The 20,145-nt window shown below is 45.4% G+C and overlaps 1 protein-coding gene across 34 annotated transcripts in view; it reads right to left on the reverse strand.

The window, feature by feature from the left end:
* Positions 1–20,145, reverse strand: part of TCF7L2 (transcription factor 7 like 2) — a 196,685-nt gene that overhangs the window by 26,220 nt on the left and 150,320 nt on the right. The gene's annotated exons all lie outside the window — the stretch shown is intronic.

The raw sequence follows: 20,145 nt of genomic DNA on the forward strand, positions 1-20,145 counted from the left end.
TTATGCCCATACAACAGCCCGGGTTCATCAGGAATCTCATTAGGAAGTCGCGGGGAGTGCTAACAGATTAACTGGATGATGACGAATTGGGCTAATAAAAGGTATGTACGCATTTTAGAAATGGGCAGCTCTAGAAAAAAAGGACAAGGCGTTTTAACGTCTGGGAAGAGTTGCTAGGTGGAGAGAAGGAGACAAAAATAAAAAGAAAACCATTTTAAAGATTTTCCTAGTTGCAATGACCAGACCTTCCCAAATTATCTTATGTTCCTTCCCCCACCCCAGTCTCCACCACCCCCTCCCCAGCCCACTATGAGACGCTATAACTCAGCCCAGCAAGATCACAAAGAAAAACTTAAGCTGAAACAAGCGAACTACTGGGCCATTTACCGAGAGTAATCCAATTGCAAAAAACCCTATTCCCAATAGAGGATTTTCACTAAAATCCTACAACAGGGACATTTAACCAGATTAGGTACCAGCAAAGATAAAGAGGCTAGTATTAGATGATGAATGGATTAGAGTCAAGTTTCATTTTAGAACGTGTCTTCATTTCCTTTTATTACTTTTAGGAAGGCACAACTTGCATTAACATCAAGGAAAAGGAATTGCATTAAAAGAAAAGAAGGAAGGTTCAAGTGCTGCCCACTAGCGCCTCTTGAGTTCAGGGACCACCAAGCAGTTAGTTCTCTATGTTTTCCTTCTTGTCCTTTTTTTTTTTTAATGGGTGAAGAAAGAAGGGGCGTGATATAGTAAGAGTATTTCTTACCACAGTTAATTGTGGGGAGGACATTTTAAAAGGCGCTTCTAACTTTTTCATGGGTATGTTTGGAAAGAAAAATATGGCTTTCCTAAATGCTCCTGGAAAAAAACACAGAAAAAGAAGCCAACACGCCCAACAGCCGGGTTTAATGATTTCTATAAACAACTGGACACTTTCAGAGAAAGACGGTAGCTAGTGGCTCATGGGAGACTCGTATCGTGAGCTATCATTTTGCAATCACAACATCGAAATTAAATGCACCCAGTACCACTTCCTTCGTCAGCAGCTATGAAGGTCTGGACATGGCCCAAGTCAGCTGACTGAAGGGCAGCCACTCCAAGGCCAGTGCCAGCATCTCCTGGCCATGCACTGAGGAGTCTTTTAGGAACCATTTCTGTTTCGGACAACTTGAAAAATAACCAACAAATAAGCTCTCACTGTGTGCTAGGGTGGAGAGGGAAAAGAGCAAGAGACGAAACCTACCAGATGGAGTGGAGACCATTAGGAGGAAAGGAAAATGATAGTTGCTGCCTTCTAGAAGTTTTCTACCTGGTTGGAAAGACACACACCCGCTGAAATGAAAGAAAGCAGACCAGGGCTTCCCTGGTGGTGCAGTGGTTAAGAATCTGCCTGCCAATGCAGGGGACATGGGTTCGAGCCCTGGTCTGGGAAGATCCCACATGCCATGGAACAACTAAGCCCGTGCGCCACAACTACTGAGCCTGCACTCTAGAGCCCACGAGCCACAACTACTGAAGCCCGCCAGCCTAGAACCTGCGCTCCGCAATAAGAGAAGCCACCGCAGTGAGAAGCCCGTGCACTGTAACGAAGACCCAATGCAGCCAAAAATAAAATAAATAAGTTAAAAAAAAAGAATCCACCTGCCAATGCAGGGGACATGGGTTCGAGCCCTGGTCCAGGAAGATCCCACATGCCGCGGAGCAACTAAGCCTGTGTGCCACAACTACTGAGCCTGCGTTCTAGAGCCCGCGAGTTGCGACTACTGAAGCCCGCGCGCCTAGAGCCCGTGCTCTGCAACAAGAAGCCACCGCAGTGAGAAGCCATGAACCGCAACAAAGAGTGGTCCCCGCTCGCCGCAACTAGAGAAAGCCCGCGTGCAATAACAAAGACCCAACGCAGCCAGAAATAAATAAATACATTTATTTTAAAAAAAGAAAAGAAAGCAGACCAGTCCCAGACAGTTTAAAATAAGTGTGGAGAAACTGTGGGATCCGTGGGAAGAACCACAGATAGCCCAAGGGAGGGAAGATCGTCACTTAGGAGTCTGAAGGACTTCCAGGGAACGAGGCCCCCACAAGCAGTGGAAGAAAGCAAGTGTATAAACCTGTGATGGGAAAAGGGCAGTGAGACTTGCATTCCCCAGCTCTGCTCGAGTCAAGCATCTCTCAGGATGCTTACCACAAACTTGGATCCCTGATACTAAGAAATCTCGCAGGAGGGACCTGATTCGGTAGGTCTGGGCTCAGGACCCAGGCATCTTGGGTCTGCCCATGGAGTACCACAGGTGTCTCTTCTGTTTAGCCATGACCCCTAGACCAGAGAACCACGAGATCACAGACAAGCACAAACGTTAAGGGACTTGAGTCCTAATCATGAAGTGTGTCCTAGTTCTGACAGAATCCATGGAAAGGGCTTAGTACAAAGCCTGCCACGTGGTAAGCGCAGGAATGGTGGCTTATTATTATTGTGATTTTTGTTGTTCGGGAGAAGCTGCCCGATGGCACGGTTCTGTCTGCGGTTCAGAAGTGCATATCCCATGGCTGTCTTCCAAGCAGGAAACGCTGGGGAGACCCTCTTTCTCTACCTGTCCACTGAAGGACGAAGATAGCATTTGGGCAACAGTGAAGTTCACACGTATGTGAGAAAAATGCTCCCTCTTCCTGTTAGATACACATATAAAGGGGATTCTAACAAAAGTCGGACACCTGTTCTGGCTGCCATCACTCTCATATCATTTTGCACATCTCAGCCTACTAGCCAATTAGTCTCTTCCGGTTCAGTCAGAACTCTGTAGCATGGGGAGGGGTGGTCAGAGGAGGGTGAAGGGATCTGAAGTTTTAACTGCTGCCTGGCTTTGGGATGGGGGGATGCAGGTCCCACTGGGACATGGAACTCTTCTGATGTGACTGCATGACAGGCAAGTCCCTAGAAACAATACAATCACACGGCTCTCCGGGCTGGCTGGTTCCTAAGCAAGTGCAGGGAGATGCAGTCATACGTGTAGAAACCAGGGTCTAATTGCCACTCTCACTGAACCTGCCTGTACCTGGACTGCTTGTATGATGGGAGGACGTCCTTCTAGAAAATGCCCGTGTCTCTCCAGCCTCAGATCCCCACAGTCCTTTCTGTCTGCACCATATTATGTCCACTGCTGGGGTCGCAATAACCTTTCTCGGTGCTACCATAGCTAAGTCCCTGAGGGACAAAGACGATGTGTTGCAGACCTTTGTGTCCCCTGTAATGCCCAGCCTGTGGGAGTAGGGAGCACACTCTCACAAACTGCATAAGAACCACCAAACTGCAACAGTAAGCATCAGAAGAAGAGAAGGACAGACAGAGCCAGCCTCACAGATTAATTTCAGTAAACGTCGCTGCTCTTAAATGGCATCTACTCAGAATCACAGAGTAGAGCCGGGGAGGCAGAGAGCACTTCAGAAACCATTCGGTCCAATACCTTATTACAACAGCGTCTTTAAAAAATGGTTTTAGAGTCCACTGGCTTGCACACGGTGACCAAGAGTGAAGTCTGAGAATTCCAGGAAGACTCGGGTTTAAATCCTACTTCCATCCAGCTGTGTAACCTCTCACAGGCCTTCGTTTCTGTGTAAACTCCGGATGAGAACTGTGTCTACCGAACAGGGTTGTTGTGAAAATTAAAAGAGATCATGCCTGTAAAGTGCGTATTAGCACAGTGCCTGGCACGTCCACACATGCCGTGCAAAGAAGCTTTGAAAACTACAGTCCAATGAATACTAACAACGAGGGACCAGTGAAGGTGACGTCTGCTACCCCTCCGGTCTCTTGTCATTAAAGTCACAGGGGGCAACGCAGTCGCAGACCGCACTCCTTACTGCAAAGGCAAAGATGTGCACGGCGGGGCAAGAGTACACGGACGTCCTGCAGCCACCCTCCCTCAGGTGCACGCCCTGCTTAAAAATGCCATGTTTGGTCCATAAATATATTTTATTATGTCTTTTGAGAAAAGCCATCACTTTATTATGCTAATAAATAACACTGCCACAGAAGAGTTGAAGGTTAAACGAGAATAGCCGATGACAACCAAGGTCCTTCCAGAATCAGGGGGAGGGCCTCGAAGTAGGAGCTGATATAAACGAAACGCGGAACCACCATCCAAATAGGAAATGTCCCTTAGACTTTCCCCTTCGCTACGAACAGCTCCCACTTCTTTAAAGAGGTCTTTAAGGATTGTGTTCAAAACTGTACAAACCTAAGAAAATTCAGATGTGAAAAGTACCTTTTGTGAGGGACATGGAAAACCTTCCAGAAATGCATCCAGGAATCTAAATTAAAGCTACAATGTCTGCTGGGAGTGTCGGTGGGGTAAACAGGCTGAAATATGTATCTCCTCCCTCTTTTATCTTTCTACGGAGTCCAGCGTTCAAGGCAAACAACTGTAACATCAAACTAGGTGCCTCTTAGGCAAGCGCTTTATCTAAATATTAAATACGTCTTCAAAACTACCCAGGGGTGCGAAATCATTACCTCCAGGGACAGCTAACTAAAGTTCAAGGTTGTGAGAGTGGCAATCATGGGAGGCTGCATGGAGAGCTTAAGCTGCTGCCAGTTAAGCCTGAAAGAATATGACGAGCACTGGGAATCTCTGAGCCACAAAAAACAGCGAACATTCCTAAAATATTCCACACAAGGTCAGGGAGTTAGGCCATAGTCGCCCATACACACCAGCACTACCGGCGCCTGAAACGCACCCAGAGCGCCACTCAGGACCCCTTGCCTAGACAGTCCTCTGACCGAGACCCCTCTGGCTCACACCAGCGCAGCTCACAGCTGCCAATCTAACGGAGCCTGTGTTGAGTGGGACAGACTTTATTCAGTCCTCACAAAGAAACCTATGAAGTAGTTGCATTTCCTCACCCAGCAGGTGAGGAAACCTGTCCCAGGTCACAGGCTTTGCGAGCTCACCTGTCCGACTCTACCTCCTGCTGCTGTGTCTGCGGAGACGAGCCCTGGGACGGGGTTCGCTGCCGGGTGGGGTAGTGAGCTGCACCCAGGAAGCCCAGCCTGGGCCAGCCTTCCCAGCTGGACATAGATGCTTCAGGCCTCATAAGGGGATCTGTCCCCCGTACTCCCCACCTGCCAGTCTCTGGAACCTAGACCAGTTCAGCACACAGTGCTCCTGCCATCCCCCAATTAGGAGTAGCTCAGGGCTCCCCGCCTCAGCCAGGCACACCCCTGCTATGGAGCACGAGGCATCTTTAGCAGGGATTTTTACACCATGTGGCGGATTATGGAGGGAGGGGTGTAGAACAGTTAGTGGCATGTTTCTGCTTCTCGAATACAGACACAAGCGATATCAGGGCCCAGCAGGATTCTGGTGATAGACGTGGTCAGTTCTGGCAGCAAAGAAAAAGTCCGCTAAAAGCCCGAACTTATTAAATGAAGGAAACACCATCTATTTAAAAGGAACCAAAATCCTCATCTGACTTTAAATTATTGAGGCTTTATGTTTTCTACCTGGAGGAATGGCTGTTACTCATTTCTCCCCGGTTCTGCTCATCAAGCCCTATGGGTTTTGAGCACTGAATAGTGAAATCAGAAAGAAAAGGTCCTTTAACAGCCCTCAAAGCACACAAAGGCTTTCCACCCAAAGTATTCATCCTACTGCAGTGGGAGGAGTGGGGAGGGGGCACCCCCTGTGGCTGACCTTTGACCCCTCGAGAACCCTTAAGTCCAGTGTTCTGGCCGTGCCACCCTCATCGCCGAGCGCCCACACACCCGTCCGCCAAATGTTGCTCTCGATCGGGAACCCGGCGAGTGAAAGAGTGATTCAGGCCCTTCTAGATCCCCCTGCCGGCCCTCCTCTCACCCCAACCCCTCCACCTTCTCTAACTGTGGGGAACCAAAGGGAATGAAAGCTCGCCATTCACCCCGCAACCTATTAATCAACAGACGTTGAAAACAAATAGAGCCATTGCTAGCCCTGGCCTCTCGGGTGGCCGGCCCTCCTCTTCAATACTCCCCTATGGCTCTCCCTTTCTGAAGAAGAAAAATGGGGCCAGAAAGCGCCTTTACGGGGCCAGCACAATAAAACAAAAGCAGCACAGAGGAGCATTTGTCAGCCTTCTCCCCTCCCCAGGGTGGATATGAAGGGTCTCCAGAGTCTCAGATGACCGGCCCTCCCAGGGTCTGAAATCAGCATCAGGAAGGGACACTGTTCACTCGAGGTTTACACTGAAAAATGGGTTTATGGCTCATCTCTACGCACTTTTTTCCAGATGCCACTTACTACGGCTGCACCAAGGTCAATGGCGACTAGCGAAACGTTCATAGACGCTGCTAGTCACTGGAGTCATGGAGCGCAGATGAGAAGGAGGGGCTGGGATGAGGAGAGGCTGTTTCTTCCTCATCAACGACCCCTTGTTGACTCAACTAGTCCTATTTTTTTGGGCTATGAACCAGAGTGGAAGGGTCAGCGACGGTAACCTTCCTGCCTAAACAACCCACTGACTGCATCAACAAAGGAGCAGCCACTTCCGTTACTGGGATGATGACGTCAGGGAGGAGCCTGTATCCAGGCCGGTGCGCACAGCCTCACTTATCTGCTGAGCATCTCGCTACTGTATCCTGCACAGAGGGGAAGGGTGGCAGGCGGACATCCACCACGGCCTGAAGGGCTGCTCTCCACCCTTTACTCTGCCCCTCTCCCCTCACAGCTGTCCGAAGCCCAGCCAGCGAGGACCCACCTAGTGCAGGGGCTGTTCATGGTTGGGCACTGCTCCACTTTAAGGCCCTGCCCCCAGCTAAGGGGGCACTGTTTCCCTGGGCAAGACTTCTACTGATGGCTACAGCACTGCCTGTTGGAAATAATAAATAACACCGAGAAAGTTTTGCTTGAAGAAATGAGGTGGTTAAGAGAAAGGAGGTCTACCTATGAGATGCAAAAAAGAAACACCCATTCTGCAACTATAGCCTGTATCACCCTGCATCACCCAGCCTGCATCACCTGGCCTGCATCACCCAGCCTGCATCACCTGGCCTGAATCCTGTGCGCGTAAGGCTGCAGAGTTATAGCTTCTGCAACCACCAGAGCCTGCCACTCAGGGTGCTGCTTATTTGTTTTGTGAATTATCGATGGCTGACTTCTTCTCCCTCCCCGCCGCAACCCTTCTTTCTCTGGAATCAAATCCATTTAGACAGCAAGAAGAGGGAGAGAGAAGATTCTCCCAGCCGTCTATGAAATTCTGCCGACTCACAGTTCCTCCTGTACTCACACAGGCATTAAAATTCCTCGTGCAGGGAAATGACTGAACAGGGCAGGCAGGGAGAGAATAAACGTGCAGCCAATTTTCATCCACATTCTCATACACACATGCATATACATAGAACTAACACAAACCATCCTAAGCTCTTGGCCTTTTTCGGGACGTTTTTGGGTTTTTTTTTTTCTTTGTCTATTTGTTTGTTTTGCCCCTTCTATAATATAACAACCCGGCGGGTAACACACCAAACAGATTGCCAAGCATAAAAGGTCTAAGGGGCCAAATTCAGCATTTCTTAACGACCTTTTCTCAATCTCCCAAAAGGGGGGGGGGGGGGGGGCTGGAGGTGTTAGGGTGGGGAGTGGACGCACGAAGGGAAACATTGAAACCTTGAAAATAAAGATGTGCTCCGGCCGCCTGGCTTTGTGAATGTCGCAGCCAAGGCCCAACCCAGCAGAGCTGTGCTTCCACAGGCTCTTGAACAATTACTTCCAGTTAAGTTCATTAAATATAATTCATTTCCACTCATTCTCATTTATTTTCCAATAAAAAGAAGGCATCCCATCGTGCTTCCCCCAACTAACCTTTAAAGCACTTGCGAGCTTAAGTCTTGGCCCGCCCAGTCCAGGCTCGCCCCTGACCAGTGAGTTCCCAGGGTTTTCTTCCTGCCTGCCACAGGATCCCGGGGTGGGGGGGGGGGGGGGGGGTACGGCAGCACAAGGGGGCCCTCTGACCATCTTAATCCTCCACCAGGTCTCAGAAATGAGGACCAGCCGCTCCACCCTGAAGTAATTCCCCAGGAAAGGCAACCTCCACCCTCCCGCAAGATATTTTTCTACTACTTGGGCATTAAATGATTAGCGCTAGCATAATCGATCTTGTTAAGTGTCCGAGTTTGCAGGGAATGTTTGGGACTTGGGTAAGAGAGTACAGCTGTTTCTAGGAGAGCCGATTTTCAAAACAGAGCCAGGAATAAAACTAACCTATTCCAAATGAAGAAATCCAAAAGCTCAAATTTAAAACAACTTTTAAAAAATAATGATTTCCAGACCATCTCCCCCCGCAAACACAACAGCCCCAAATCTAGGGATTCCTAAATAAGATGGAAAGGAAATCACCAATTTTGATTTAGAATAAGTTTTAAGTACATAATGGTTATTACATCCTGGGGATTTCAAGAAAGAAGCAGTGAACAAAATCTGATACCACCTTTCTAATTTATTTATAATGAACAGCTGTATAAAAATGTCTTTCGTATTTCTTAAACACCCTGTGCCTAACTTTCCAATCTAGACGGTATTTGAAAACCATGCCTGTTACATGAGTCTGATAAGTTTCCTTCAGAGAGCAGGTAGATTTCTCTCTAGTAACAAACAGGTGAACCGAGAGGAGGGATGGACATTTTCACGGGACCCACGGATACAAATGGCCAAACCTCGGATTTGGCAGGAATTCAGCAAAGAGAGACTAAAGAGAAGACGAAAGCAAAGGCAAAACTGCATCCTTCTGCTCTATTTTGCCCCGTTAGTGTCCCAAACGTGGGCATTCTTTAACAGACATCTATAGCCTCCATAAACGATACATGTAAAAGGACACGGAAATTCAGTGTGGTAAGGAGGACACAGCACCGCTACCCCCTCTGAGTGCAGCTGTCCAAAGTTTAAGGTAACATGGGAATGACCCAAGCAAAGTTCACTTAAAAAAAAAAAAAAAAGCCTTCGAATGTGTGCAGAAGTATGTAATCTGAAGGGCATGTCAGGATTTCATCACATTCCAAAATATTGCAGAAGGAAAGAATTCCATGACATAGCTCAACCAGGCCTCCACCATCCCCAAACCACAAAGGGGAGGTTTCCCTAAAAATACAAGGTTGCAGGCTCTGTTGCTTCCAGAAAACACGGAGGCAGCAGCCTGTTGTGACAATACAAAGATCATAATATCTGTATCATCAGAGTCGGGAATTTACCCTTTCAAAGGAACTCCCTTCCCATAAGCCATAAAGAATGGAGGTTTCCCCATCCCCAAAGCAGCAGGACCGCTATGAAGTAACCCAAGTAATTTGAGTAAACAAAGGTCTGGAACCTTTCAGGAATCTGGAAACGGGAGGCTGTGCTGGGTGGGAAATTTGTGGCAACACAATTTGTACACTTGCAGTGCCAGCCTGCACTCTCTTCGCCACAATTCTTGACAGTTTACACAATTGTACATTGAACTAGAAAGTTGCACAGAACCAGAAAGGAAAACCAAGACATACATCTGTCATTCCTTCACGCTCAACCAGAGAGCTATCTACCACCTTGATAGTTCAACACGACATGTAGGATTTTAATTCATGATTCTGAAAACACAAGGACTCTTACAGTGTGTAGTATATTTCATTCCTTCTTCCCCCAAATATGGGATCTAAGAGCTGACTGACCACTGCAAATGTTTCCGTTTGGCCATTTAACAACAACAAAATAATAACGAAAGCAATAATAAAGACAATTAAGGAATCGCCTGCGAATTCAAGAGAATGCTCTTAACAGCTCGTGGCAAAGGATTTGACCCGAGAGTTGAACAGAGTATCAAGTATTCTAAGCCCCAAATTGGTATTGCAAAAGGGCCTTCTTCCTAATCATTAACAGCACAATAGGCTGTCATCAGTCTCTTGCTCAGGTTTCCAAAACACATTTTATATTAAGTTTACAAAATACAAACACCGCAAGCAAGACTGGAGCCCTAAAAGGCCAGCAGCATCTAAATTTGGAGATTGAAAATAAATACAACCAAAGACATAGCAACACAAAGTTAGCATTAAATATGAAACCACAATACACGGTTTACATAAGCCCTGCTACTGGAAAAGCCTTATAGCTCAAAAATGTCTCAAGCTTCCAAAGTATGCTCCTCTACGAGGGCATGTCATTCTTCCTTCTCTTTCTTCCAGTGGAGCCCACCCTGGTGGGTGAAGTGGAAAAAAATTATTTGTTAGAAGAAATCCCAAATCCCACCGCCCTTTTCCAGATTCCAGCTCGCCTGCACTTGGGGAGCCAGGTCTGCATCGCTATAGAACCGTAAGGATTGTGATGAAAGTCAAGCTTTCTCTCCTCCCCATCTTTTTTTTTTCTTTAACCCTTTCCCCCTCCCCCAAAAACCACTATGAAAAGTACACAGTGAAAGAGCACAGCTTGAGATGACCATTTATTCTTGTCTTGTTTTTCCTTCCCACCGTCTGAATTTTTTTAAAAAAAAAGCACAAGGGTTTAATGGTCAAGACCATAAGCAAGGACACGAACACACACACATACACACACACACACACACACACACACACACACACACACACACCCCTCACTACTCACCCAGCAATTCAAATTGAGGTGCCAACTGCCCAACTGGTGGAAGAGAGTGAGCCCAGAGGCCACCGTGCCTCCCTTCCCACTCAAATCTTCCATTCCCACTAAGATGGTATCCCTAGGGTACATAATAGCTTTGGTTTTCTTTCTCTCCACCTCAAAAAAAACTTTCTCTGTACCTTCAAGATGGGACTGGGCCAGCTTTTTTTCTCCTCCCTTATTGCTTTTCTCACTTTTCTTCTTCCTCCCAGCTTCCCCTCCCTTTATTCCTTTCACTTAAAGAGCTGAAAAAAAGCATCTTAAAAGATGGAGATGGCTCCCAATTTCTGCCCTGGGGTACTCAGAACGATCACAATGCCTGCAGTTATTTTGTTGATTCTTCCCTTTCCACACACATGCCTCAGAAACCAAAAACAAAATAAAACAAAAGAAACCAAATAATCTAGTTTCACTGGTTGCAGATTAAATTTTTAAAAGTTAATGAAAAGAAATTGCTCCTAGTTTCTACTCTGTACCACTAGGAAATCCGTGAAGGAAGGGGGAAGGCCCATCTTCCCCAGCCAGCTCAGGGCACTAAGCAGACTTCCCCTCCCTCACCGGTTACCTTGGGCAGCAGGGACAGAGCTACCGCTAAGAGTAGCTAAGAAATTACGGTCAGCCGTGAGGGAAAATGATCAACCGAATGCAGTAGGCAGGCACTTTATCTGCAAGATTGTCAAATCCCTCAAAACAAATTTCTTAGGGAGAGGGCTGCCATGGGAGAGGGGGAGGGAGGGGGAAAGTGTATTTTCCTGTCACAGTGACACGGGAGTGACACTTGGTAGGGCCTTGCCAGCCACGCGTACACACCCCTCTTTTCCTTCCAGAGTAAGACTGTGCCTGAAAGATTTTCAACTGACCTCTCTGGAAGCAGAAGAACGGAAGCTTCCTGTGTTCACTGGCATTCCAGTAGTCTGAAGGCTGACTCGCTTTTTTGATTGTGAGTTTTGTGAGCTTCCCCAGAATGAGACGGGGGGAGAGAGACAGAGGGAGAGGGAGGGGGAGGGAGAGGGAGAGGGAGAGAGGAGAGAGGAGAGGAGGAGAAAGGAGAAAGGAGAAAAGAGAAAAGGCAATCCCTGAGTCCCACCAACCCGACTTACTTTTCCGGGGTCTCTCCTAGGTTCCAGGGCCGGGTACATGTGTGTGGGTTTAACTTAATTGGAGTTGAGAGACTCAGACATCACAGGCCTGAAATCGTCCTCTTTTCCATGAAGGAGGGGAGTGTGGGAGGGTGTCTGCTCCAGGAGGGGGTTAACAACACAAGAAAGTTGCAGAGGACAGAAGTCGCCCAGAAGACCTTTCAGGTCCTTTCCCACCCCAAGTGTTAATTAAATCATTTCGCCCTCTTCAAAAGCAAACACACAACTCTGATCTGCATGCAGGTAAGAAAACACCCCTACTGCCACATGGGATCCCGGCCCTGTCTTGCTTGAAGCAAGACTGGTGGCAAAGATTCGGTTTCTTCTGGTGCGAGACACCTAACGTACAGGAGATGTTTTTAATTTACCGACTCGACTGCCCAGCTGTTTATCTGCAAACCCACAGGGCTGTTTTCATGATGTTGGTCTTTAAGCAATCTGTTAATACACCAGACAAGTTAATAACCCTCGAGCCAGGGCCCCACCCACCATACCCCCTTCCACAAAAAAACACAAGGGCTGGAAGGGCTTCCAGATAACAAAAAAGTGAGGCTTCTTAATTTTCTTCCTCTTCTCTTTTAAAATACTGCTCCGTGGCCCCTCTTTCTGGACTCATCTGGCCTTCCTGTGTAAGTGTCAGGCAGCAAGCTTTAAGGAAGGCCCTTAATACCAAAACAAAACCCTGCCATTTCCCTTTACATGGAGGTAACAAAAGCAATGAGGCTCCAGTTTGACAAGTAAAAAGCCCCAACACAGCCCCCTAATTGCCTTCCCTCCCTCTATTCACGTGGACCACCACACTGGGGCAGCTGCCTTTGTCACACATGCAATTTCTTAAGTAAACTGCCAGTTCCTTCCCCGCTGACGGACAGCTCCCAATCATTCAGCAACAATAACTCATAAAGTGCAGCCAACAGGATGGGCAACTTTGACTAGAAATTTATATTCTGGCTTTCTCAAAAGACAAGGAAAATGGAAACAGCAAGACGAGCCAACACATTCCAGACAGACCTCCTCCTCCGCAGCCACCTCCTCCTTAAAAAGGACAGGGAAATCTTGTGAATTTCTTCAAACTCAGTCCTCCTAAGAAACTATTCCCAGATATCTGCTGCCCCACTGCTCTGTTCCGAGGCGGTCCCCAAGGTGCCCCGTTGTCAGCAGTACACCCACGTTTAGAACATTTCCATTAAAAACACCCCACAAGGTGATCGAAAGCTGCAAAGTTCAGTGGGATTATTTTTAAAAAAGACGTCCTCAAACCAAAACCAAAACAAAAAAAGCCAAAAAAAAAAAAAAAAACCCAGGAGACCTTCCTTTCAACATGAAATTCACCATCATGCAGAGGAGAAATACAGTAAGACAACGGGAGGGGCTGCCCATTTACACCCCACCGCCCTCATCCACATCTTCAACAAAGTTCTGTTTTTGTTGTTTTAAATAAAGAAGTTTGAGATGGAGGTGAGAGGAAATGGGTCTTGGAAGAAAATATATAAAAAGTACAAAAATGCGGATCCTTCAGGAAAATATTTGGGGAGAGCCAGAGAGGAGGGGAGCCAGGAGGGTGGCGCGTTTAAGAGGATTTAACTTGCTGGGGCGAAAAGAAACAACGGCCCCCCCCTCCCAAATATTCCCGTCCGAGTTAAACAATAATCGTAAAGCATGTTTTTATAGTCGCGGGCTAGAAGCTCAGAATGAAAAAGTCATGTCATTTTCTTCTTTTCGTTGTGTGTGTTTTTTTAAGAGGAGTTAAAAAAAAATTACTAAAAAGACCAACTCCATCGGGCACCTTACCAGTCAAGGGACATCAATCTTAAAGTTACTGCAAAGTGACAGCGAACCCTGCGGAGGCTGAGAGCAGGAGCCTGCAACGGCCTTGGACAAGCCGGGACGCGGCAGGGCAGGCGCGGGGACGCAGCGGGCCGGCCTCCGCGCCCCGCGCGCCCGCCCGCCTGTCCGCCTGCGCGCGCGCGGGGCCGCTTACCATCTAGAGCGGGTTGCGGGGCTCTCCTTCCCGCCGCCGGCTCGCGGGCATGCTGCCGCGCGCCCCGATGGCCGCCCAGGGCCCGCGCCGGCCGCAGGCTCCACTGGAGGGCAGCACCCGCCCTGCAGCCGCGCGGCGCACCCGCGGCACAGGGGAGCAGCTCACACCAGCAGCGCCGCCAGACAGGATGCTCAAGCACAGTTCCATTCACAGAATTACCTCGCTTGATAGGGACGGGCACAGTAACTGGGATCTCCCCCGATTCCACAACAATCCACCCCCCCAAAAAAGGGAGGAGTGTTTAACAAAAAAAAAAAAAAGAAAGAAAGAAAAAGAAAAGGCAGGGCTTTCTTACTCCTTTTTTTTTTTTCTTCCCCCAACCCGGCATTCAATCAAAAGAACAAAGCCTGATATTTTGTTTGCCGACTTGGCAAACATAAAGGCAATTTCAATAGTCCAAAGAAGTTCACCTAAGTTGGCGAAAGTAATGCTTTGCAGTTCTCCAGTGAAATTAAGCTTTAATAGCTATCTGATGCCATTCAGAGAAGGAAAGGGGGGAGGGGGGGAGCCAGCAGAATTTAGATAAAGTTAGAGGACCACTTCACTCCTAAGTTTTGTGCCCGCTGAAAGTACCCTCAAAATTCTTGACAGCATCCAGAGCTTAATTATCTTGCTGAATTCTTTTTTTTTCCTTTGGTGGGGGGGGGGGGGGGGGAGTATACAAAAGTCAAAATAGACCATTAAAAACACCAATATGTAAAAGAATTCAGAACAATTTACTGTATAACATTTTCCATGACTAACTTAAAAAAAAAAAACCTACCGAAAACTTGTGGATATGTTCCTTTAAAGCAAATGGTCCTAACACATATTAAACCACCGCTGCGCATCTTCTAAGCATCGTAGGAAAAAATGACTATTGATCTTCAAATAGCGATAATTGAAAAGATCAAAAAGATTAAACAAAATCAAGAATGTGCTGACTTACCATGCTATGCTTTTTTGTTGCAACTTTGTAGAAATTTCACTCAAAGAAACTGCATCAGAGGTGTCAAATTTTTTAGCGGACTGTGATCGTATTATTTCCGCAGCCCTGCCTTCCAATGCTTCAGAACTTTTTTCCCTTTCTCTTTTTTGTTTGTGGTACCTAGCTTTTTGCTATAGACTTTAAAAGCCTTCAGCTCAGCAAACCAGCACAAATTATCTTGCCACCTTGCGCAGCTCTGATGCTTTGGCCGCTAACTTTGGAAGACCCTTTACTACTGCATCAAAATTAGCATTGTCAAAGCAGTTAATGAATATTAATATTGTATTTGTCATTGGAGCCGGCCCGTTGCTGAACTCCGAGTCATCCATCAGGGACAAGATTAAGAACACAATTATTTCTGACTGACAGGGACCAAATCTGCTAGAATTTTTTTTTTAACAATTCGGGGGGAAAAAAACCCACAATATCATCATCTTAAGGTGTCTCCCAAGAGACTGGGAACCAGATTAATACGCTTTTAATGAAGTAGAGATCATTATGTATGAAGGGAAAAAAAAAAAGATGTACTATTCAAGCTATTTAGTTATGGTGGTGGCTAGAAATTTAAAAAAAAAATGCAGATGGCATATCTTTTTCGACAGCTGTCCAGATTTTATTCATACTGTTCTAAAGAAAAAGACGATTTTTTTTTCTGAAATCTTTTCCTTTTTAAAAAAAAGAACAGAGAATGAGCGATTCGTCCCATCTGGGATAATTTTCCATGTCTTCACTTTTACTGTAGCAGCTCAGGAAAGACAGCACGGTAAATAATTCCTACACAAATTTGACAAGAAACACCTTCATCAGCTCAGCTCCTTCCACCTCTATTCCCCAGATTCCAAGCACTGTCTCTCTCACTTTATTCAGGAGGAACCATTGCATTTACAGAAACTCTTAAGTTCCCTTTAACAGTGACAATCTTTCTGTAATAAACACACAGAAAACAACACAACTCAACGAAAGCCCACTCAACACACACTGCAGATCCCGAAACGCCACCACAGAGAGAGAGTATCCAGGTACCCTCCTGGCGAGCCAAGACTGTCTAACTGATGGTACCGCAAACTTGCAATGGAAGTTTTGTCAGAAATTAAACTAACCGAAGCTTAATGACCTGAGCCATCAGCCCAGTAGCAGAAAATGTCTTACAAGATTATTAAAACGCAGAACCTTCTCTAGAAGACAGGCAAAAGACTAATTAAAAGGAATTAAGTTTAAAAACTTGCAGCTTACCTGGCATAACCAACTTATTTGAATTCACCAAAATCATTTCAACATCTATACGTCATGCAAAGTTATATCACATATAACTATACTGTACATATATACACACACAGATATGTATGGCGATTTCGTAGACGTTTTAGGAATAGCGTGCTTCACTGGCTTGCTCCATATAAATTGTCTTCGAGATGATATTTCCACCCCCCTCTTCGTATTTTAAATGTGGTAAAAAGGGGAGAACTAAAAGGGATAAAATGACAGATGTGATGGTTAATCTACCCAATGAATCGTGGGGGTCTAGGTAAAGCCGCAATGGCCACTGAGCTAATCTACAACACCCACTGACCACCCCACTGGCCTTCTAATACCATTATCAACCCTTAGATGAACATTCTAAATTAGAGTTTTGTTCGAAAAGGGTGTGAATCTGACCTTCGATGCTGGGAAGCCGGTGCTGTACATACAGATGGGGAAGTTCTTATAAAAAAAAAATTTTTTTAAGGTTTCTACTTTCTCGCGATTTGCATCTTTGAACTCTGTATCTTTACACCCTCCCCTTGGCACAAAGAAAAAAAAAACCTCTCCCCAAATCCCCTCCTGCAATAGCCACTGATGTCATCTCTACCACACACCCCACAATGTTTATGCTTATCCTTTAAGAAGACCCTAAACCAAACCATTGAAAACAAAGAAAAATCCCAAACATATATAAAAACATTCGCCCTTGACCCAACTTTTATTCTCTCTCTCAATTTTCCAGTGCCTTTACCTACTGGTTTACTTCATGTCCAACAAACTTATCATAAAAAATGTATCATATCATAAAAATGAGGAGACTTGATTGAAACCCATGTAAGGGAACGGAGATAGGGTTCAATAAACAATCCCATTTGTTTGCACACACATCGAGTTATGCTACAAAGAAGGAAAAACTTGGGGCTAAGACTTCTCCTGAAGAGCTCCTTTTTTTTTTTTTTAAAGTGGATCAAAATGGACTTGTGTCAAATTATTACTGCCTAGGTATTATTCACTTCAGGAGATATTCCCAATGCCACTTAAAAAAAAAAATCAGCATAACCCGCTATGATGCAAGCATACTTTCAAAGCTCCCTTTAAAAACCAGAAACAGATTTTGTGCCTTTTCCCCCCACACAACACCCCTTGAAAACCTACAGTGGTCCTTATGCAAAGCTCCCCTTTTATTTTAGAAAGGTAGGGGTGTGTGTGTGTGTGTGTGTGTGTGTGTGCGCGCGCGTGCGTTTCCACGGTCACATGTTTATCTCTACCAAACGGACATTGTGTACACACAGGTACATGTGTATCCAAGTAAAGATTTTTCAAGCGTGAACTAGCTTCCAGATAACCTGAGATGTCTAAATTAAGGACCCCTTGCTTTATCAATTCACGGCTTCCCCATTCCTGGCCAGAGCCTGTCTTTTCAGGGTCAGGGATAGATCGGTAATCTGCATCTTTGTGCGCTCTGTACTGGAGTTGTTAATAGGCAGCTTTCTCTGCCTCTCTCTCGGCTTCCCCAGCACGACCGCATCAGCACTAGTATCAAATTAACTCTCCGACTTTGAAACTTATTGATCTGCTATTAAGACACCAGTGAACTTGATGAAATGAGTGCTGTAGGTGCAGTCAGGACTTCAAAGTCTAGCACAGCCACATAAAGCAAGCGCCTTTGATCCTAACTCCGATCTACTGAGGGTTTAAAGCCCAGCTCTCCCTAAGCTGCCCTTCACTCTCGTCATGTCTGATGTCTTACCAACTAGTGACTTGATAATGTTAATAATGCAAATTTTACAAATGATTTTTACAATGGCAAAATTAATTATATGAATGGATGCTTCTTTCAATAGGGGTTTCTGTACTTCTCTCCCTTGTAACATAACAACTGGAGCAGTTGGGATGGCTAAGAAGGGGTTCGGGGGCCCCAGGCAATTGCAGACAACGTTTTACTGCCTTCTTTCACCTTCCCAATTTGTACTTAAAACCTAAATAATTAAAACTAAAAATTCCATTCATAATCTTAGTAACTTGTATTCTGTAGTTCTCATTTACTAGTAAATATCTACCATGGAACAGAAATAGCCCCCTCTGTACACAAGGTTTCTATGTTTGTATCACAAGTCAGTACAAAATCCTTATTTTTGTGTAGAATTTCTTCTCGATAGTTACCACAAACCCACAGTGAAGTTGTCGGATCTCATACCCTCCACTACTATTTTTTCAATTAGGAATTATCTGAAATGGTATTATGGTGAAGAATCAGAATGAACTACACAGATTCTGCGACCTGGAAAATTCATATATGCATACATTCTCACTCAATCTGGTTAAACAAAACTTTTCATCTAACAATTATTTTTATCACCAAAGAATATGTCTTGAAACATAGATAAATTTTATAAATTCCTTCAGTAAGAATTCTGAATCCTTGCTATTAAAAATACGTTTCAAACTCAAATTCTCTCTAAAAAGAAAGATAAGCATCACAATTCTCAGTTTCCCCGAGAAGTTTGGATTTAAATACTACGAAAGGTTGTTATGGTCTAGGATAAAGTAATCTTATATACACCAGAACAGCAACATTTAAGCAGAATCGCATCTTTTGATATTCCAGTGAAGAATCAATATCTGAGAACAAATCCTTTGCCAAGAGGTTATTCTCTGTATGTTGATTTTGGACAGAAGAACATTGGTAGCTCAGAGTAAAATGTGCTCCACTAATAGAAGCTTCATGGACCCCTTTTGACTTGCAGCATGTTATGTAACGTCTGTGATATTGCTATTCCGAGTCCATTTATTATAGGAAGAAACGAAGGAGTTAGAATGGATGTATTTCCCTCCATCAACATGACAATGTATCTTCCCCAATTCCTAATGTCAGGACTGGAGCCCCCCAAAATGACCAAACGTCATAACGAAAGTTTAAAAGGACCATCATTTTAATACTTGCCTTCATTTGTGTGTGTGTGTGTGTGTGTGTGTGTGTGTGTGTGTAATCCAATTAGTTTGTTTTCCAATGTGACTCTAATCATAAAATTTAGGTGGTAGTAACTTTGTGTTAGTGTTTTCCCTCCTCCAACACCCCCCCACGTTGATACTCACTTAACCTACTTGCAATTCTAAAGAAGTCAACACTTGATTGTGACAACGTTCAAAAGAATTTCCTCTGCCACTAGCACAGTAAAAAAAACTTTCACCAATTAGTGCAGGAAAAAAGGAGGGAAAAGCCACAGTGCTGGCGCTCAAAGAGCCAGGCCTTGCGGCAAATCTGTCATGTCGAGAGGATTGATCAACAGGACGGCAATTTCTAATGGCATGTTGTCATGAAAAGTCAGCCACAGGGAGCCACCTGCTTTGCTCCTCACAGACAGCTAGGAAAGGAAAGAGGAAGAGGGCGGGAGGGGGAGAGAGGGGAACCACTCTCCATTCCTAGCCCTGCCAGTTCCCTTTTGCTAACAACTTTGGTAGAGGTATCATGATTTTTCGTTCGGTTGAAATATGTCAAGTCTCCAATCATATTACCCTTCCTCTAAGACAACAGTGGTTTGAAGCCTGGCTCTTTCTTTTCCCTCAATCCCCTTTTCCCCCGTTTTCAGCAGGGGATGAGGTACCTTTATTATGCTCTACTGCCTCCCCCTTTTTGTCAACCAATACTCCTCAGATCAGAAGACATCTCTAATGGCTTTAAATCAACAAGGAGCATCCTGACTTAATAAAATCCAAGTCTGGAAGATTCTGGAAGACCAAAGAGATAGAGTGACACCATCAGCTGTTGTTTTTCTGAGCCAACTGAACGTATGTGCTGCTGGCCTCATACTTCGTGGGGCTTCGTCTAGTTGAGAAATAGTCCTGAAACTAGGTTTTGTAGGCTATAATCTAATCCATTAGAATCTACTCTGGGGAAAGTGGTGCTGATAGTTTTGGCTGTACATTTTCTGGTGCTCAATGCAACTCAATATCCCGTAACAACCTCCAACTTACCCTTGAGAAAGAGAAGATGCTCTGCCTTTGACTACTCCTCTAGAAGTTATTATTTTCTTGGTACTCAAGACTCTGATTACCAACCACTCCAAAGAAAAGGACTTTTCTTCCTCTTCCAAATGCCCTACTCAATGCTCTCTAGTCCTTTCAAAGAATGCTGGATTG

The sequence above is a fragment of the Tursiops truncatus genome, chromosome 16, assembly GCF_011762595.2.
Source record: "Tursiops truncatus isolate mTurTru1 chromosome 16, mTurTru1.mat.Y, whole genome shotgun sequence".
Lineage (NCBI taxonomy): Eukaryota > Metazoa > Chordata > Mammalia > Artiodactyla > Delphinidae > Tursiops > Tursiops truncatus.